Source organism: Melospiza melodia, unplaced genomic scaffold (genome assembly GCF_035770615.1).
Source record: "Melospiza melodia melodia isolate bMelMel2 unplaced genomic scaffold, bMelMel2.pri scaffold_44, whole genome shotgun sequence".
NCBI classification, from domain to species: domain Eukaryota; kingdom Metazoa; phylum Chordata; class Aves; order Passeriformes; family Passerellidae; genus Melospiza; species Melospiza melodia.
In genome coordinates, this window is record NW_026948761.1 from 1,388,356 (window position 1) to 1,408,460 (window position 20,105).

Here is a 20,105-nt window from a genome sequence, read left to right on the forward strand (position 1 = left end):
GGCAGCTACCCACTGACAAATACCCCAACCAGAAAAGTTCTCCTCAACTGAGCAAGGCCTAGGGCTGCTCTGACACTCAGGCCTTCTGTGCACCAAGGCAACCTTCTGATGTCACGACGACAAGGTGGCAACCATGCCCTGACATCACAAAGCAAACGCTCCATGTTGGTCTGTGAGTTTATGCAAAGCAATAACCAACCTTCCCTACAGCAAACACAAAAGAGCCTGGGAAGTTTTTCTGTGTCACAAAGCAGCGCAAAACCCCCTCATGGGCCAAACCCTGTTCAGGGATCCAAGAGGAACCCCAGGAGTGCCCCAAGCACCTACAGCCTGTACCCCAGCTGAGCACTCAGATGGGACCCAAGCAAAGGAAACCAGACCAAGATAATGGCCCACAGCATTGCACATGTGAGAAATGACTCTCACTTTTAAAATTTTAAAGGTTTAGTAAACCTTAACAAAGGACTGAATAAGGAAAAATTGCAGCATTGGGAGTCTCTGTGACTAGCAGCCATGTGCTCATCTACAAAAAGGATGCTCTGCCTTTTATACCCTTAGCCCCTCCAAAAGTTTTGTCAGTCAACTTTTTCTCTGCTGTCCATTGGTGGAGATTACTTTCTTGCATGCTGACTGGAGGTTGTTACACCCTGCCTGCTGGTCACAAGCCAGCCCTCCCCCAATGCCCTGACTACCAAGGCTATTACAAGGGGGACGGGAAAGAGGACTATGGGAGGATATATTACAATACCATCACTGCACATTTGAACATCCATGTAACATCTACTTCTTAATTGTCAGAGCCAACCATTGCATTACTCGTCTAGAACACACAGAGCCAGGAGAGAAGCTACTGTTGGCATCACAGCTGAAATCCTTCCTAACAAATTTCCCCACATATTTGCACCTTTATTGGACATGCCCAGGGCTCTGGTGTGTGTACATCTCTGCCTCTCTTCCCCTTTGGCAGCAGTCGAACTGGCAGCATCTGCCCACCAGCAGCAGCTGCTCCCAGCTGGGAACGCCACTGGCGGTGCTGATTTCCAGAGGCTTCTGTGTGCCAGGGGAAGCCAAGGCAGGAGCGGGTTGAACGGTGCTGGCGCTGCTGCTGCTCTGTGCCAGAGAGCCCCGGCTGGGCAGGGCACGGTGCCCACTGCGCTGCGGGCTCCTTCTCCTGCCACAGCTGGGCACACCTGGCAACAAGGCATGACAACCTGTGGGCAAGCCAAGGAGTTTCTGGGGCTGCACTGCTCTGCACACACCCAGCACACCTGCAGCACACAATTTTAACCCTCAAACAGGTAAACCAAAGGGAAACAGCTGGAGAAGATTTCATTTTGACCATTCTTATCTGCTCAACAGAAGTCTTCAAAATGAACGTTACCAAGCAGGGCCCACTTCCTGCTGCCAGCTCAGGGTTATGTCGTGGGTTGACAGCCTTTATCCCAATATCGTGTGTTGTGTCTGGCAGCTGTGCCTTTTCTCTCTTCCCCCACCCCGGCCGTCTTGCTGCGGCGGGGCGGGGAAGAGAGGGGGGGAGTGTTTGACCAGGCCTTTTTGCTTTTGGCTTTTTGCTGCTTGGCTTGGCTAGCCGCTTTGCTTGCTTGCTTTCTGCTTTTTTGCGCTGTTTTTTTTCTTTTCTTTTGTTCCCTCTTTCTTACCCTCCCCTGAAGATACTGGACCGGCTCCGGACCTGACCTGAGACGTCCAGGACACCTGGAGCTTGCAAGAGAAGCCTGGTGCCCTCACCATACACAGTCTGTTTCTTTCCTTTTCTTGTGTTGGGGAGTGTTCTTTTGTTACTTGTAAATAAATAGGTTTTGTTTTCCACTTTGCTCCTCCGAGAAATTCCTTCCCGAACCCGGTGTTGGGGGAGGGGTGGTTGGAGGTTTGTTTTGTTTGGGGGGCTCCCTTTTGGAGATTTCCCCTAATTTGTCCTAAACCAGGACAATATACTTTTTGGTGCATTGGCCGGGAATGGGAGGCCAAAAAACAGTGGAAAAAAAACCTATAACAATAATATTTTGATTTTGGCTATTTTGGTGGGCATATTGGTGATTCATAATGTCATTTGGAGTGGAAGCTTGCCGGTATTTCTGGTCCCTAGGGGTTTTTGAAGTTTTAATACTTTTGTGGTCCCTGGGGTTATTTCCTTACCCAAAAATAGCTCTGATGTTGTCCCTAAGAAGTAGCTTTTGTAAGCGGGGGGCACTAACCAGAATAGTCATTGTGCTGGTCTTATGTGTGATGATGTGTCAGATAAAAATGCTGGACTTTATTTCAGGAATGTATGGATTGTTGTTATGGTTGTTTACTCAGTTTGTTTGGGGAGAAGAAGGGGAAGGGGCATTTCAGCCTTTGTCTTCCTTCTTGTCCTCCAAATTGTTGACATCTCTATTAGAAAATACTGAATTTCCCCTGAGTTTGAAAGAAACCATCTTTCTGGCATTTAATTTATTAAGCCTTTCCTATACTGTCTGGAGTGTGTATAAAATGAAGACTGAGATTTCTAGAGGGGCTAGAGACACTCCTGACTTAGGAGTAAAACAAAGCAGGAAAAATCTTGACTGGAGTGGGAAATGGGAGGACATGGGCCAGACTTTAAAGGAATTTTCCGATCCTATAGACTGGGACTTTCCATCTGATCAAATTCAGGATCCAGTCGAGGTGGCAAAGTATTTGAGGAAGAAGTGCCATGGTAATACTAAGGAGGAAAGGGTTACTGCAGTGAGCTGGGCCTTGGCGTTTGTTTACCGTACTCTGCTAGATACTGTGGAGCAGCAGATAGCAGAAAGGGAACAGGGAGATAAGTTAGTTACTATCCCAGTGACCCAGGCTGCAGCTAACATCCCAGGCTCCAGGCTAGCAGCTGAATCAGACAATAGGCCCCAACCCATGGCTGTTGCAGCTAATACAAGAGGTGGAAAGTGTAAAGGCAAGACTGATCGAAAGGTGGAGGATGATGAGGATGATGCAGGAGAAGGACCCTCACCAAAATCAGAGGCCAGATCAAGGGGCACAGAATCTGGAGCTAATATTGACTCCTTTTCTCTGAAGGACCTCAGAGGCCTAAGAAAGGATTACAGACGACAACCTGACGAATCTATAATTAGTTGGTTAGTCCGCCTTTGGGATGCTGCAGGGGAGGTTACGATTTTGGATGGTACTGAAGCGAGGCATTTGGGATCCCTGTCACATGATCCTGTCATCGATCAAGGTATGATGAGGGGGGCTAACCCTCACAGCCTCTGGGAACAGGTCCTAAGAAGCATAGCAGAACGATACCTGTGTACGGATGATCTCTATATGCAGCAGACACGGTGGAAGACCATAGAACAGGGGATCCAACGCCTGAGAGAGATGGCGGTGGCAGAGCTCATTTTCTCAGATGATACAACAACTAGGAATCCGGACCTGGTACCATGCACACCTGTAATTGGAGGAAACTTGTGCGACTTGGGCCACCTGAATACGCTTCTGCCCTAGCAATAATGAAGTGGGATGATACATATGAGACTGTGCTCGATATGGCAAAGAAGCTTCGAGCGTATGCAGATGCTGTGCATGGCCCAACTCATGCCAGAATTGCAGCATGGAAACCCGACTGCAGAAACTAGAGGACAAAATAGAGGAGAATCATAAGAAACTCCGGGAAGAGATTAAGGAGGACCTTATTCAAATCTCAGCTGTACAAATTAGAGGCCCTGGTGTCCAACGCTGGCGCTCCTTTGATGGGGAGAGAAGGTACATCCCACGGGCTGAGTTATGGGCTTTTCTGCGTGAGTCTGGAGAAGACATGAGGAGATGGGACAGAAAACCCACCGCTGCTTTGGCACAACGGGTGCGTGATTTGAAGAAAAGAGAAAGTATCACCAAAAGGATAGCAGCTCCGGTCGCTTGTCACTGAGATGTTAAGTATGCTGATGACGATGACATGTCTGATCCCCTTGAAGGAACTTCTAAGGCATATGCCCAAGGAAAGAAGGACAATCGGGCTTAGAGGGGCCCTGCCTCCAGCCAGGAAGAGGCACGGGAGAACCGGGTTTTTTGGAAGGTGTGGATCAGATGGCCTGGCACATCAGAGCCACAAGACTATGAAGCATTGGTTGACACTGGATCACAGTGTACCTTAATGCCATCGGAACACGTGGGGACAGAACCTGTTTCCATTGCTGGAGTGACGGGGGGATCACAACAGTTGACTTTGTTGGAAGCTGAGGTGAGCTTGACTGGGAAGGAGTGGCAGGAACATCCGATTGTGACTGGTCCAGAGGCTCCGTGTATTTTGGGCATAGACTTCCTCCGGAATGGCTATTACAAAGATCCTAAGGGATTCAGGTGGGCTTTTGGAATAGCTGCAGTGGAGATAGAGGGTATTAAACAATTGAATACCTTGTCTGGACTATCAGAGAACCCATCTGCAGTAGGACTCTTGAAGGTAGAGGAACAACGAGTGCCAATTGCCCCCTCAACAGTGCACCGCAGGCAGTACCGGACAAATCGAGATGCCGTGATCCCCATCCACAAAATGATCCGAGAGCTGGAGAGCCAAGGGGTGGTCAGTAAAACCAACTCACCCTTCAACAGCCCTATCTGGCCCGTGCGAAAATCTGACGGAGAATGGAGACTGACTGTGGACTACCGTGCCTTGAATGAAGTGACTCCACCACTGAGTGCGGCTGTACCGGACATACTGGAACTGCAGTATGAGCTGGAGTCCAAGGCAGCAAAGTGGTACGCGACCATTGATATTGCTAACGCGTTTTTCTCCATCCCTCTGGCAGCAGAATGCAGGCCTCAGTTTGCTTTTACATGGAGGGGAGTGCAGTATACCTGGAACCCACTGCCCCAGGGGTGGAAACACATTCCTACCATCTGTCATGGACTGATCCAGGCTGCACTAGAAGAGGGTGAGGCTCCAGAACATTTACAATATATTGATGATATCATTGTTTGGGGGAACACGGCAATAGAAGTGTTCGAGAAAGGAGAGAAGATCATTCATATTCTCTTGGAAGCCGGATTTGCCATTAAGAAGAGCAAAGTCAAGGGACCTGCCCGAGAAATTCAGTTTTTGGGGGTGAAGTGGCAAGATGGACGGCGTCAGATTCCTGCGGATGTTATTAACAAAATCTCTGCTATGTCCCCACCAACTGATAAGAAGGAAACACAAGCTTTCTTAGGTGCTATAGGTTTCTGGAGGATGCACATCCCTGAGTATAGTCAGATTGCGAGACCCCTTTATCTGGTTACCCGCAAGAAGAACAACTTCCATTGGGGTCCTGAGCAGCAGCAAGCTTTCATCCAAATCAAGCAGGAGATCGCTCATGCTGTAGCCCTTGGTCCAGTCAGGACGGGACCAGATGTGAAGAACGTGCTCTACTCTGCAGCCGGGAGCCATGGTCTGTCCTGGAGCCTTTGGCAGAAGGTGCCTGGCGAGACCCGAGGCCGGCCATTGGGATTTTGGAGTCGGAGCTACAGGGGGTCTGAAGATAACTATACCCCAACAGAAAAAGAAATCTTGGCCGCCTATGAAGGAGTCCAAGCCGCCTCGGAGGTGATCGGTACAGAGACACAACTCCTTCTGGCACCCCGACTACCGGTGCTGGGATGGATGTTCAGAGGAAAGGTTCCCTCTACCCACCATGCCACCAATGCTACTTGGAGTAAGTGGATTGCCCTCATTACGCAGCGCGCTCGAATTGGGAAGTTAAATCGCCCTGGGATCCTGGAAATAATTACAAATTGGCCCGAAGGTGAAAGCTTTAGTGTCGCGGATGAGGAACAAGAGCCAGTGACCCGGGTTGAGGAAGCTCCGCCATACAATCAGTTACCAGCAGAAGAAACGCGTTACGCTCTATTCACCGATGGTTCTTGTCGCGTCATAGGGATGAAGCGGAGGTGGAAAGCAGCTGTATGGAGTCCCACTCGACGAGTTGCAGAGGCTACTGAAGGAGAAGGCGAATCCAGTCAATTTGCTGAAATCAAAGCTATTCAACTGGCCCTAGGTATTGCAGAGAGAGAGAAGTGGCCAAGGCTCTATTTGTATACCGATTCTTGGATGGTAGCCAACGCTCTATGGGGATGGCTGAAGAGATGGAAAGAGGCGAACTGGCAGCGAAGAGGAAAACCAATTTGGGCTGCGGAAGAGTGGAAAGATATCACTACTCGGTTAGAGAAGTTACCTGTGAAGGTTCGCCATGTAGATGCCCATGACCCCAGAAGTAGAGCTAATGAAGAGCAGCAAAACAACCAGCAAGTACATCAGGCTGCAAAGATAGGGGAGTTGAAGATAGATCTCGACTGGGAGCATAAGGGAGAGTTATTCTTAGCACGATGGGCCCATGATGCCTCAGGCCACCAGGGTAGAGATGCCACCTATAAGTGGGCACGAGACCGAGGGGTGGATCTAACCATGGACAGTATCTCTCAGGTTATTCGTGACTGTGAGACGTGCGCTGCCATTAAGCAGGCCAAGCGGGTGAAGCCCCTCTGGTATGGGAGGCGGTGGTCTAAGTACAAATACGGGGAGGCCTGGCAGATTGATTACATCACACTGCCTCAGACCCGCCGGGGCAAGCGCTATGTACTAACCATGGTAGAAGCCACCACGGGATGGTTGGAAACCTATCCTGTGTCTCATGCCACAGCCCGTAACACTATCTTGGGCCTTGAAAAGCAGGTCCTTTGGAGGCACGGTACTCCCGAGAGAATTGAGTCAGATAATGGGACTCATTTTAAAAACAATCTTATTAATACTAGGGCAGGGGACATGGCATCGAGTGGATATACCATATACCCTATCATGCACCAGCTGCAGGGAAAGTGGAAAGGTATAATGGATTGTTAAAAACCACCTTAAAAGCATTGGGTGGGGGGTCTTTAAAAAACTGGGAGCAGCATTTGGCAAAGGCTACCTGGTTAGTTAACACTCGAGGTTCCACCAACCGAGCAGGTCCTGCTCAGTCTGAGCTCCTTAATATAGTAGATGGGGATAAAGCCCCAGTGGCCCATGTCAGAGGTTTGTTGGGAAAGACAGTATGGATCAACCCTGCCTCGAGTACAGACAAACCCATCCGTGGGATTGTCTTTGCTCAAGGACCAGGTTGTACATGGTGGATAATGCAGAAAGATGGAACAACACGGTGTGTACCTCAGGGCGACCTGATTGTGGGATGAGACTCATATATGAATGTCATTGTTTGTTGAATGTGAGACAGAAGGAAACTGTAAGTGTCAAAGTTCTGAGCAAGTAAGATGAGAGGAATGTGTAAGTGTCAAAGGTGTGAGTAAGTGAAATGAAAGTTTTTATTGTATATTCACGATACGGGATAAGGGGTGGAGTGTCGTGGGTTGACAGCCTTTATCCCAATATCGTGTGCTGTGTCTGGCAGCTGTGCCTTTTCTCTCTTCCCCCACCCCGGCCGTCTTGCTGCGGCGGGGCGGGGAAGAGAGGGGGGGAGTGTTTGACCAGGCCTTTTTGCTTTTGGCTTTTTGCTGCTTGGCTTGGCTAGCCGCTTTGCTTGCTTGCTTTCTGCTTTTTGCGCTGTTTTTTTTCTTTTCTTTTGTTCCCTCTTTCTTACCCTCCCCTGAAGATACTGGACCGGCTCCGGACCTGACCTGAGACGTCCAGGACACTTGGAGCTTGCAAGAGAAGCCTGGCGCCCTCACAACACAGTCTGTTTCTTTCCTTTTCTTGTGTTGGGGAGTGTTCTTTTGTTACTTGTAAATAAATAGGTTTTGTTTTCCACTTTGCTCCTCCGAGAAATTCCTTCCCGAACCCGGTGTTGGGAGAGGGGTGGTTGGAGGTTTGTTTTGTTTGGGGGGCTCCCTTTTGGAGATTTCCCCTAATTTGTCCTAAACCAGGACAGGTTAGAAGAGAGGCAATCCTTGATCTCAGCACTGGGTGTGTGGGGAATCACTTCCCTAATACATGCACACCCAGCAATCTCACTTACTAGTTTGTGTCCATCGATCTAAGACATATTCAATACTTTGCTGAAACTCACAGGCTAAATATTCCCCTATCACAGACATCTTTTCATTAAAATCCTTTCGTTAGGATTTTTCCTGCTGAAGCTGAGAAGTTTCAGCAACAAAGTGTAAACCATGGTTATCTACTGCTGTGGAATGTAACAGGTGGATGCATGATTGGTCTCCTGTGGATGTTTGGATTTACTGACCACTCATGGCAGAGCTGGGTCTCGCTCTCTGCCAGGAGACAGACCTTTGGTATTCATTCCTTTTATATTCTTAGCTTAGCTCGCCTTCTGACAACTTTTCCTTCTATTTCTTTTAGTATAGTTATAATGTAATATATATCATAAAATAATAAATCAAGCCTTCTGAACATGAGGTCAACATTCTCGCCTCTCTCTTCATCCTGCAACCCTTGTGACCATCATCACATTCCCTTAAATTATTTGATTTACTGATTGATACTTATTGACACTTAAATCACTTCTCCGAATTTACTGACATGAGAATAGGAGTGTCCTGTAGGTCCCTGCCGGTCTTTGACATAGGTTCAGGAGGAGACAGACCCATGCACAAAATAACCCAGGACAAAACTGGGCTTGCAAAGCAAATTCATTCTATTTGTTGCACTAGCAAATAATACATACCAAGCCCTGGATTCCTAAAAAGTTGCTGAGCAGGAGAAGGAGGTGGAGTGTGGTGCTCAGCAGCAGGGGCAGGTAGGCAATGCACTTTCAGGACATCCCCTGGATCAAAATGCTGTCCATCTCATCCTTCTCACCCTTCCAGCTCAGAACCAGGCCTGGTATCTCCTGCTCAGGAGTGGAATTTCCCAGTTACAGCATTGGCTCACACATGCCTGGCGTGTGAGATGAGGCCAATGAATCCAGGATTTAAAAGAACTGGAAGAGTTAAAATTTTAGCAAGATTTAGTTAGGGGGAAAGAGTATAGCAAGAAGAGTAGAAATAATAGGGGATAGTTAATTTTTATCAGATAAGGTAGTTTAGGCTAGGGTAATATATCACTTGCCTGTCTTTACTATATTTAAAGAAGCAGGATGGGATGCGGATTTCTTTGTGACAAAGAAGAGGACCATAGCCTGCACCTGGGACCCAAAACTTCAACTACAGCCAAGGGGTGCGAAAGCCTGCCAACAGCTCATAAGTAAAGAGATCAAATTGAGGAAGACGTCTTGGCCTTCATCAGAAAGAGACCATTCCCCACTTGAAAACCCACTCACCCATGTGATGTGAAAGAATCCGCAAATGTGAAGGAACTTTGGACTCAGTTATAATACATTTGAATACAAAGGGGGTAGGTGGGGTTACCTAATGAATATGTATTAGTTGTTTTGGGAATTTTATGAATATGTAAGATTTTTTTAGATCAGTAGAGAGACAGTGCTTCTTCACACGTCTTTAGGAGACAACTCCTCCCGTGCCTGGCTGTAATAAACACACCACCTTCTACCTTTAACTGTGGTGAGTTTTATTCCACACCTCATTTGGTGACTGTGGCAGGAACGCTTCCCTGCTCCAACGAGAACAACCGGGCTCTGGACGTCTCTGGGCGCTGCCAGGACTTTCCTTTCCTGGAGGCACCTCCGCTCTCGGCTGCTTCTCGTGGGGGACAGACAAGACTGCTGGCACTGTGGAGAAAGGGAATGTTTAACTCTGTATAAAGTAACCTGTAAGGCGTATGCAGGGGAAGGGCTGTTCACAAGTCACACAGAGATGTCCTGTGCACAACGTACGCCTGTACAGTTTGGGTGTGGGTCTGGCTGCTGGCAGAAAGGATTTGCTGTGTTAATAAGGACCTGCTAGGAATTCTGGGGGTGAATTGAGCAAATCCTGTTTTATTGCTGCTATTTTTCCTGTGTGTTGTAATTGTGGCTGTGTTTTCAGTGTGTGAATGTTTGAGGAAGATGATGTGGGTGGATGCTGATGTGGTGTATGGTGTGTGTTGTGTTGAGAAGAGTGAGCTCTCTGTCCCCTCATAAAGAGATATTCCCTTCCCGGTGAGCCTGTGTGTGTGGACTTTCTAGTTGCAGGGGTTGGTACTCCCTGTGACACCTGGTCCTTGGGAATACAGGGGGGTTGAGTGGTTTTTCTCCCACACTGTGGTCATTTGGGACTGCACGGTTGTGTTTCGGGAGATTTCAGGATTTTGTTTGCAACAACTGCAGAAATTTATGCAGAAAACTACAGTGTGGTGATTTATTATGTTAAACTATGGTAGTTCCTTTCTACTGCCCCACTCTCCGAGCATTTAAAGTCTCCTGCCACGAGGTGGACGCTCTCTTTCCTCCCCTGGACATCCTCTTTCCTTTCCTGGACACTCCCTTTCTCTCCTGGAGCTGTTCTCCATTAAAGCTGTGGGACTTTGGTCCTGGGAAGAGAGAGCGCCTCTCGTCTTTTGCTTTTGTCCTTGTCAGTGTCACTGGGTCCACAGCTCGCCAAACTGATCCCCCACGAGATGAAAACCGACAAATGGCCCCACATACACAGCTCAAAAATTGGCCACATTTTTGATGGACTGGGGTGTTCGCCACATTTTTGGAATTCCCTATTCCCACACAGGTCAGGCAATTGTTGAAAGGAGGCACCACACTCTAAATCCCATTCTAGATCAGCAAAAGGGGGAGTGGCCCAAGCAACACCTCAGATGAGGCTGAGCAAAGCTTTATATGTCTTTATGTTTTGAATAGCGCATTTGCAGGACCTAATCCTCCAATTTTTAGGCACTTTTCAAACAGCACACAGGAAAAATTGAAAGAAAATCCTGCAGTTTTGATCAGAAACCTTGAGTTAGGACAAATTGAAGGACCATTTCCACTAATCACTTGGGGCAAAGGGTATGCTTGTATTTACAAAGGTGTCGGACCTAAGTGGGTCCCCGTGAAGGACGTGAAACCGTCTCATACACAAGAGCACACCAACAATTCCACCAGCAGGGAAATGAGCATGCAGACGTGAGCCGCACGGAGAAGCTACGGTTCATGCCAGACGTTCCCTGTTCAATGTGTGAAAGCTTCCATTCTGGAGTTTGATGTTGATTTTTGGACTGTGAACATGGTTTGTATCATAGAGCTCTTTCAGCAAAAGCATGGTGTCCATTGTGTTCAAAAGAATTCTAAGATATCCAGATTTGTAAAAAATGAAGGTTAGAGGGACAGTTTAGTGCCCTATAGTTGGCCAGTCCCTGAACAAATGCTAAAAGATTTGCTTGAAAACTGAAATAGATGAGGAAACTTTTGCCAAAAAACAGCTGAACAGGAACATGGAGCTTGATCAAATGATATACTGGCACTTGTTGGTTTTGCTTGCTTGCTTTTGCATGCATACATGCCTGTAGATCAACCAAAAATGAATGTTTGCCTTGCTTTAGCCAAGTCAGCAGGCTCAGACACCATGCATTTGACCAATTTGAGCCCAGACAAATCCTTTGCAACCCATTTGGTCGGTGTGCCTGTGCCAGCCAAGGAGTAACCAATACCCAATCGTGACAAATATTGGTGTGAGGCTGCCAACGAGACCAATCCCATAACAGCTGGCATCACTGGGCCCCTGATCATCTTAAAGCACCTTCTGAACCTCAAGAATTGGAATTCTTGGTTCATTGGTGATGGAATTTTGTGCTGAGTTTCAGTACCAGGGAGATCAACAGTTGAATGTTACTCCCCATCATCCTGAGGACAGATACTCAAGTTTGTGGTGCAATTGTACTACCCCAGTGCCCCCTAAGGGTGAAACTGCTGATGAGTAGATGACCTAGATGAGTCCTCAAGCCAATTAGCAACAGAATATTGGCTCATTTGTGGAGATAGAGTCTGGCAGTACATTCCCTCAAAAATTAAATGTGGCCCATGTAGCATCAGACAACTCACTGTAATAGCACCTAGCGTTAAATAAGCCATCAAGAGAAAACAGAGCAAAAAGATGTGCCCATCATTATAAAGAAAACTGTAATAGCAATTTCCGACCCTAGGGCCCTGCAAAATGAGGTACATCGAATTTATTTCTCCATCAACTTGCCTCGGGGGAGGCATTGAAACCATTACACCGATTGGGGTGTTGGCTGAAGAAAGAAGACAGTGCTACTTCCATTGAAATTAGTGACATGATGACTGATGTTAGTTCTGTCAGACATGCAACCTTACAGAACAGAGCAGCAATTGATTTTCTTTTACAGGCACATGGGCATTGCTGTGAGGAATTTGAAGGATTGTGTTGCATTAACCTGTCTGATCACTCACTGAATCCATCCACAAAAGCATACAAAAGCTGAAAGATTTGACAGCTCCAGTTAAAGAAGATGGTGGGTCATGGTTAGATGATTTGTTCCAAGGATGGAGCTTTGCACCTTGGCCAACTTTGTAGAATAGGTCTCTATATGTATTGGGGGTTTTGGTAGTGATAGTAGTAGTAATACCTTGCATACTTTGGTGTGTGTAATAAATGATGGACAAAACTATCAAAAAGTTTTTATCATACAAGAGAGAGAGGGAGGAAATGGATTCAAGAACTCACAGAGAGTTCTTGAAATCTCACAGAGATGGTGGGTGAAGGTATAGACATGGAGGAAGGTTTTGAATTAAGACCTTGGAACAGGCTAAACTTTTTTGGACAATGACTTGTAATTGCTGTCAGACATGACTTATGCCCTTTGAACTGACTGGACTTTCACAGCATTAAAATTGCTGTCTTGGAATATAGCAAGGCTTAATGCTAGCAAAAAGGATGGTTTAAGCAAGTAATAAGCAGGTATGCTATAGTAAAAGTATGAAATGCAAGGTAGTTAACAAACAACATGGTTACAAAGGTTTCTTTTTAGTTGTACCGAGAGAGGGAATTGTGGGAATCCTTCAAATCAGACGGTTTTGGGAAAGCTGCAAAAGGCAGGCCTCAGAGACAGCAGAACTGCAATTAGAGCTAAGCAGCAGCCATAAGACTTGTCAGCAGAAAAGTTATATAAGTAGTAGAAAAATAAGGACAAATAGAACAATGCTCTGTGTATTAATGCTTGGCTAGAATGACTCCCTAAGCTTCAAAAAAGTATCTCTAGCAAGATATTAGGAACTTCTAAGCTTAATAATGGAGCTCTGTCCATTGTGTTTTAAGGCTTACAAGCAGGTATTGTATTCAAAATAAGCAAGCAGTGTTTTAACAAAAGGTACGTGTGCTTATAGTGATTGGATAGAACTACTGTCAAAATGCTTTTGCTTTGTGTGATTGGTCAAAAAACTTTTAAAGTAAGTTGTAACATTAAGTTCATTGCCTGCTGCCAGCGATGTGAGCTGCTGGCATCTTCCCATGGTCATAACCATGTAATGAGACTGATGCTGGAAAACAAACAGCTCGAGGCGCGTTCCTCAGCAGCCCCGTCCTGTTCGTGATTTGTACACAGACCCCCAGCTGGCAATAGTATATAGGTGTTAAATTACATCTATGATAAATTAATATGTATTATTTCATTCATTTTGATATCGTTTCATTTCATATAGATTTATATCTTTTCATTTCATATAGATTTGTTTTCTTCCTCCAGCTTCGGAGTGTGATGATTTACCGCAGTGCAAAACCTTCTGCCCACTCAGCAGTGCGCCCCCAGGTGTGTGCATGCACACCCACCCACTGTGCTTGCTCTTCTCAGCATCTCGGGGCTGCTGTTTGCACACAATTGGGATGAATTTAACTCAACAGAGCCACGAGTGGGGTGTCCAGCTTGTCATGAACACTCATGTGGCAACAAACAACACAGAGCTCTCAAACCACATTATCACAGGTCATTTCATTCCTGCTGGGCACTGAGGAACTCTTAAAAGACACAGAAAAGGGGTGGAAAACATGGGCATTGTGCTACTGCTGGTATCCTCCTGGAGGAAAATCTCTTGGGTTTCTTATGGTGGTAGCTTTCCAAAGCCTAGGAAAACTGCTCAGCATTGGTAGCCCAATTGTGAATGGTTTTCTTGACTTGGCAAAGGCTGGGGTGTTAACAATGGACTCTGTCCTTGGTCCAAATCACCTGCCCTCACCTGCAGACAAAAGCACCACCACCAGCAGCAGAAGCTATATCAAGTCAATTATCTAAGAATGCTGTGTTAAATTTGGGAGAGGAAAGGAAAACACATCGGACACTGTGGATTATTGACAAGACTCTGAGGAACAGTTCCAAAGCAAAGGGCAGCAGCTTCTCTCTAGGCCACTCCTTGTGCTCCAAGGCAGCCGGGCTGCCCTGGCTGCCCAGGACCCTGCGCCCCGCAGGCTCTGCAGAGCTGCACAGCGGGGAGGCAGCTTCGGGCACCTCAGCCCCTGGGCAGGAGGGGCTGCTTGCTCTGCAGGGCTGCCTGGGGGCAAAAGCAGGGTGCTGGCCTTCTGCTCTTGGCCCCAGCCTGGCCTTGCAGGGCTGATCCTGTTCCCTGTCTCAAATGTGCTAAAGACAGACTTGTTTGTTTCCAGCTCTGCACAGATGTGATTTGCACCACAAAATACTGAAGGGCCTGAACAACAGACCCTGACTGAAGCCTCAACAAGAGGACCTGAGCCAAAGCTGCCCTCTAGGTGACCTTCCCAAACCAATGTTCCATGTATCTACTCCTTAACCAAGTGTTATTATCAAAAGGATTGTTGCATCCATTCACTGGTGAAACACGTCTTCACCTTTCTGCATGAGGAAAATTGACAAGGCCACACCTGGCCTTGGTTCCTCCTTGAGCCCTGGGCAGGCTCGGGGAGAAAACCAAGAGGAGAATGAGACCAGCTGTGCCCCCAGCAGAAGCTCTGGCACATTGCTCGCCCAGCACTGTCGGAGCCGGGCTACTCTCACAGTGCACTCGGGAGCCTCGTGGCCGCCAAAGGTGGAGGCACCGCAGGATTTCCCGGTTCCCGGCCGTGGCTCTGCAGGACTGGGCTGGGACAGCTTCCCCCAGCTGATGTGCAGCTCTGGATGAAGGGGAAACCATTGGGGTACCAGATGATGGACCTTCCTTAATCACCAGAGGCACCCTTTTGTAATAATGCTGAGGTGCATTGCTTATCTTATCCTTTCCTGACTCTTTTTTGCACTTTTCCATTACAGTAAATCACATTATTCCTTCAGCTGGTGTCTGTGTCTGCATCTCTGACCCTCTCCACCATCAAAACAAACACACAGCCAGTTTAGCATGAGACCTGCCTCTCTGCCAGCCCATCTCTTGGCAAACACCCCTGGTGGCCATCTCCACAAATGAAATTCCCACTTTGCAACTTCCTTTTCTGCAGGCAGGTGAGAAAAGGAGCCACTCCCAGTTCTGGACACCTCCAGAAACCAGCTGCTTTTAGCATTCACAACCCTGAAGTATCAACCTCCTTCCTTAACTTGCCACAGAGAGCTCCCACCAAAAGGCCTTTTGTCCAAGGATACCCACAGAAGAGCTGGAGAAGGGAGCAGTTTGAAACACCACTGCTTCAGAGTTTAAACCTGCCTTTATCAAATGTGCACACACCAACCTGTCCCAAAGGGAAAGCAGGCAGGAAAGAGAAGCTCCTCTCCCACAACAGCAAACTCTGTGCTTCCTTCTGTTCCAGCTGGAGAGTGGAGGCCATGGGCTGCACCTCACTTTGGGAAGGAGCCCTGGGAATTGGCCTGGTCTGGGAGGACAGCAAAAGGAATTTCCCAAAAAGTAGGAAAAGATTCTCTGGAAGCATTAGATTATGACAGTATTTCTGGAGGAAAGGGAAAAAAAAAAAAAAAAAGAATTGGGAACTTCAAAAAGTTCCCAGACTGAAATTTGTTTGCCAACATACCAACCCCAAAGTCTCTGTGGTGTGTCAGGAAACTCAGGAATGTAGAGAGCATTTTGAGCAGACACTGGATAGAAGCAAGGTGCACAACCCTGCATAGGTTGCCTTAGACCAGAAGCATGCTGCCCTTTGGCAAACAATATAAAGAAGTTTGCCAAGATGTACCCTAGGAAAAGAGATGTGAAGCAAGATGTTCTAGGGATGTGAAGAGAAGATATGGGGCAGAATGTTCTGCTGACACTTTTGCCAATCTGTGTACCTGACCAAAGATATGTTGGCTCTTTGTCCTATATATAACACTTTGTAACCACTTATAAGTATTCTCCCGTTGCTGAACCCTGCATTAGCATATAAATGTACCCTGAGATTTGCAATAAACTGAGCATCGATCATTACCTCCATGAAGATTGATCTCTGCCTGCGGAGGGCTCCTTTCTCTATTACCCCTCTCCTTTTCCCTGTCTCTCTCCCATACACCTTGTTTCTCTATCTGGCATCCGTATGCTTTCTTTCTTTAAAGGAATGAACTGGCAAGGCTTGGATAAACACCACTGGTGTCCGTCCCCCAGAGCACGAGCAGCTCCCCAACAAGACTTCAAGACTAAGGGACAAAGCTTCCCCCTTCAGCTCTCCACAGCAGCTCTAGGGAGTCTCTCCCCACTGCCAGATCTCCTTTGTCAGTCTACAGTGACAAGTGTTGGCTGCAGGAGGCATTTGCATTGGAGCTCTCCCCAAATGGGGGGAAAAAAAGGAAGAGGTGATTCCTGTGGAAATACAAAGGCAACGCTGCTTGGGAAGACACCAGTGTGAGTTTGCTACAGCTCTAGGCCAAAAATCCCTTGAAGAAAGCAACATCCATCCATGGGGCAGCACTTTGGCTTTGATATCAATGCTAACAAATTTGCTTCCCATTCCTGCTGCTGTAGCTGACTCCGAATCACGAGAAATGTGCCAACTCTGCCAAAGACAGACAGACATAGTGAAATAAAACCAGCTAGTCTGTGGAAAAGGAGACCAAATGAATGTTTTCTAATCACCCCTTTTCATCCTTTTCCCAGCCAAAACAGAGCAATGTCCTTCCTCTCTGTCACCGATGGTGACCCAGGCACGGGATGCAGAGTGGGGATAACCTGCTGTGCTGTGCTGCGCCGTGCTGTGCAGAGCCGAGCCGTGCTGAGCCGAGCCGAGCCGAGCCGAGCCGAGCCGAGCCGAGCCGAGCCGAGCCAAGCCAAGCCGAGCCGAGCCCGGCCAGCCCCGGAGCCGCCCCGCCCGCGCTGTGCCCGCAGCCCCGGCTCTGCCGCGCGCGGCCCCGCGGGCCCGAGCGCAGTGCTCCCCTCAGGCCGCGCGCCGCCGGCGCAGCCGCGGCCGTTGCGCTGCGGGCGTTGTGGCCACAGTCGGCGATCGATGCCATGGCGGAGCTGCCGCTGCCCGCCGGGCTCAGCGCCCGCACCTTCCCCGCCAAGCTGTGGCGCCTGGTGAACAGCCCCCGCGTCCGCTCCGTGCGCTGGGACAGCCGCACCCAGGGGCTGCTCATCGACCGCTCCCTCTTGGAGCGGGAGCTGCTCAGCTCGGGCCGCGCCCACAGGGGCCGTGGCCATGGGCCGGCCCCGGTCCCGCACACCTTCAGGGCCACGCATTTCCGCAGCTTCGTGCGGCAGCTCTACCGCTACGGCTTCCACAGGGTGCCGGGCTGGCTCGGCTCGGCTGCGCCGGGCGATGCCGGGGCCTGGCTCCACTACAGCAACCCCTGCTTTCGCCGCGACCGCCCCGACCTCCTGCTCCGCATCAAGCGCCGGAGCGTGGCCAACAGGCAGCGGCCGGCGGCGGGCCGGGATGGCCGCAGGCGCCCGCCCCGCGGCTCCCAGCAGCTCCCCGGAGCGCGGCCGCTGCCGGACGGGCGGCACGGGCGCGGTCGCTTCACGCCGCTGCCCAGGGAGCGGCCGCCGCTGCCGGCCGGGCGCCCGCCCAGCGGCTTCCTCCTGCTGCACAGGGAGCGGGCGCTGCCGGACGGGCGGGAGCTGTGCAGCCCCCGGCCCGGCCGCCTCCAGCAGCACCCCGGGGAGCGGCCGCTGCTCGCCCGGCGCCTGCCCTGCAGCTTCCACCTGCTGCACAGGGAGCGGCCGCTGCCGGCCCGGCGGGAGGGGCCGAGCTGCTTCCAGGAGCTCTACGGGGAGCGGCCACCGCCCGCCGAGCGGGCGGTGCTCGGCATCCCGCCCTGCCACTTGCTCGGGCTCCACGGGGAGCGGCCGCTGCCGCTCGGGCGGGAGGGGCCCCGCAGCTGCTCGCAGGAGCTCTACGGGGAGCAGCTGCCTCCGGCCGAGCGGGAGGTGCTCGCCATCCAGCCCTGCAGCTTCCAGCAGCTCCACAGGGAGCAGCAACCCCCAGCCTACGACGCACGAGGTAAGAAAAGAGTTGTAACCTTGTTTTTCCAAAAGGTCCTGAAAAGTGACCGTTTGAAGTATTTTGCCGCAAGGCTCTGGCATTCTCGGCCAGAAGTTGTCAAGCCTACTAGGAAGGGGCACCTAGGAGGCCAAAAGATTCTCTGCCTGGTTTTGCTGTGTGCTTCCCGTGATGTTTGGTCCACAGCAGCACTAGAGCTCTGTGTCCCACAGCCACGTTGTGGAGCCTGACCAATGTGTTTGGATTCTTGCACTTCAGGGCCCAGCACTCCACCCGGCAGTTCAGCCTGTGCAGCATGGATGGCCTCCAGCTCAGCACAGAACGCACCTGGGGAGAAGGAATGGCCACCAGCAGATCTGGGCCTTGCCGTAGAGAAAATGATTCGGGAGATCAGGAGGTCCCTGTCTGAAAGATCTCCCTCTGCTCAGGTAATTCCATTGGATGGGGATAAAAGGGCTGGGCTGAGAGCTTTTGAATGTTGTTACACGGTTGAGAAGCAAAGGCTTCTTTAATTGAAATTACTTCATTATTATTTAGCTATTGAATTATTCTTGGTATTGAATTCTTCTTGGATTTCTAAAAGAGGGGATGAAAAAGAAATGAAGAAGAGGTTTTACTTGCTGGGAAAGAGGAGAAGAGTGTTTGGAGAAGTGGCACTGAAGGCCAAGTGTCCCGTGCAGGGAGGGGCATGCCAGAGGTGCCTCTGTTGCAGCTGCAGCAGACGTGGGCTGTGCCTCTTTTGGGTGGGAAGGCCAAGGCAAAGCAAGGGCTGGCTGCAGCTGCTGCTTCCTGGAGCCTTCTACTACTTCCCCATGTGTGTCCTCCAGGCATCACCTTGGCCCCCTGAATCCTGAGTTTAAAAGGCTTGTCATGTGGGCAGTGTTCCCTCCTCTGTGCTCCATGTCCTTTAGGAGTGGAGAAGGACACTTATTGTATCCCTGATATGATTCCAGCAAAATAGTGAGTGATCTTTGGGTTCCTTTCTTTCTGTTTTTCTGCTCAGGACAATGTTGGTGTTGCCCCTGATTCTTCAGGAGGGGAGCCTGTGAACAGAGCTGCAGCAGAGGAAGCTTCATCTGGCACTGAGAGCTGCAGGAACAGTTCCCAGGAGCCCGAGGAGCCTGGTAAGGACAGAGCCCACACTGGTTTAGAGAGCTGTGAGATGGCTGCTCTGAGCAGGGTTGGTGCTTCCTGGTGCCTTGAGTTCAAATCCTGTGCTGGCACAACCTCCCTGAGCCCTGCCCTCCACGCTTCTCCAGAGGCTCTGACACGGAGTCCTCTGCTGGGGCAGAGAGCAGGGAATAAACCTGACCTTGTGCGAGTTGTGTCACCAAGCCGTGTGTCCCAATTTTGTGATGAAGTTGGTGGATAAATTTACTGCAGGGCGCCAGGGAAGGCCAGGCTGAGTGACACTTGAAGGAGCAGGGGAAAAAAAGAGCAAAAAGTCAGGGTAGAAGTCCAAATCACTGACTAAATGTAATTCCAGTGGTCCTGACCCACAAGAAAAACAAGGAGCACAACATCAGAGGCCAACCAATTGAAAAATCACGGTAACTCCAGTATCAGAAGGAAAAGCTTGAATGACCCCTGATTAGGGAGGCCTAAGAGGTGAGAAGGAGCACTGTGGATCCATTCCTAAGCCCAGCTGGTGCAGCCTGCAGGCCTTGTAGGGAGCTCTGTCCCTCCCAGCCCTTCCTGCCAGAGCTGATGGTCGAGTTGGAGCAGCTGCTGCTCCCTGCAGAGGGCAGTTTGTAGATGGCAGGTAATGGAGCTGGTTCATGACTCAGCTCCCAGCACCTTCAGCTTCAGCCATTTCAGTGAGGACTGAGGTCTCTCTGTCAGCTCAGAGAAAGAACAAGGCTGGGCTTCCTTGTGGCCGCTGGGACTGTCTGTGTTTCAAGCTCTCCTGGGTGCCCTTTGCACTGCAGGGGCTGAGACTTCATTGAGAT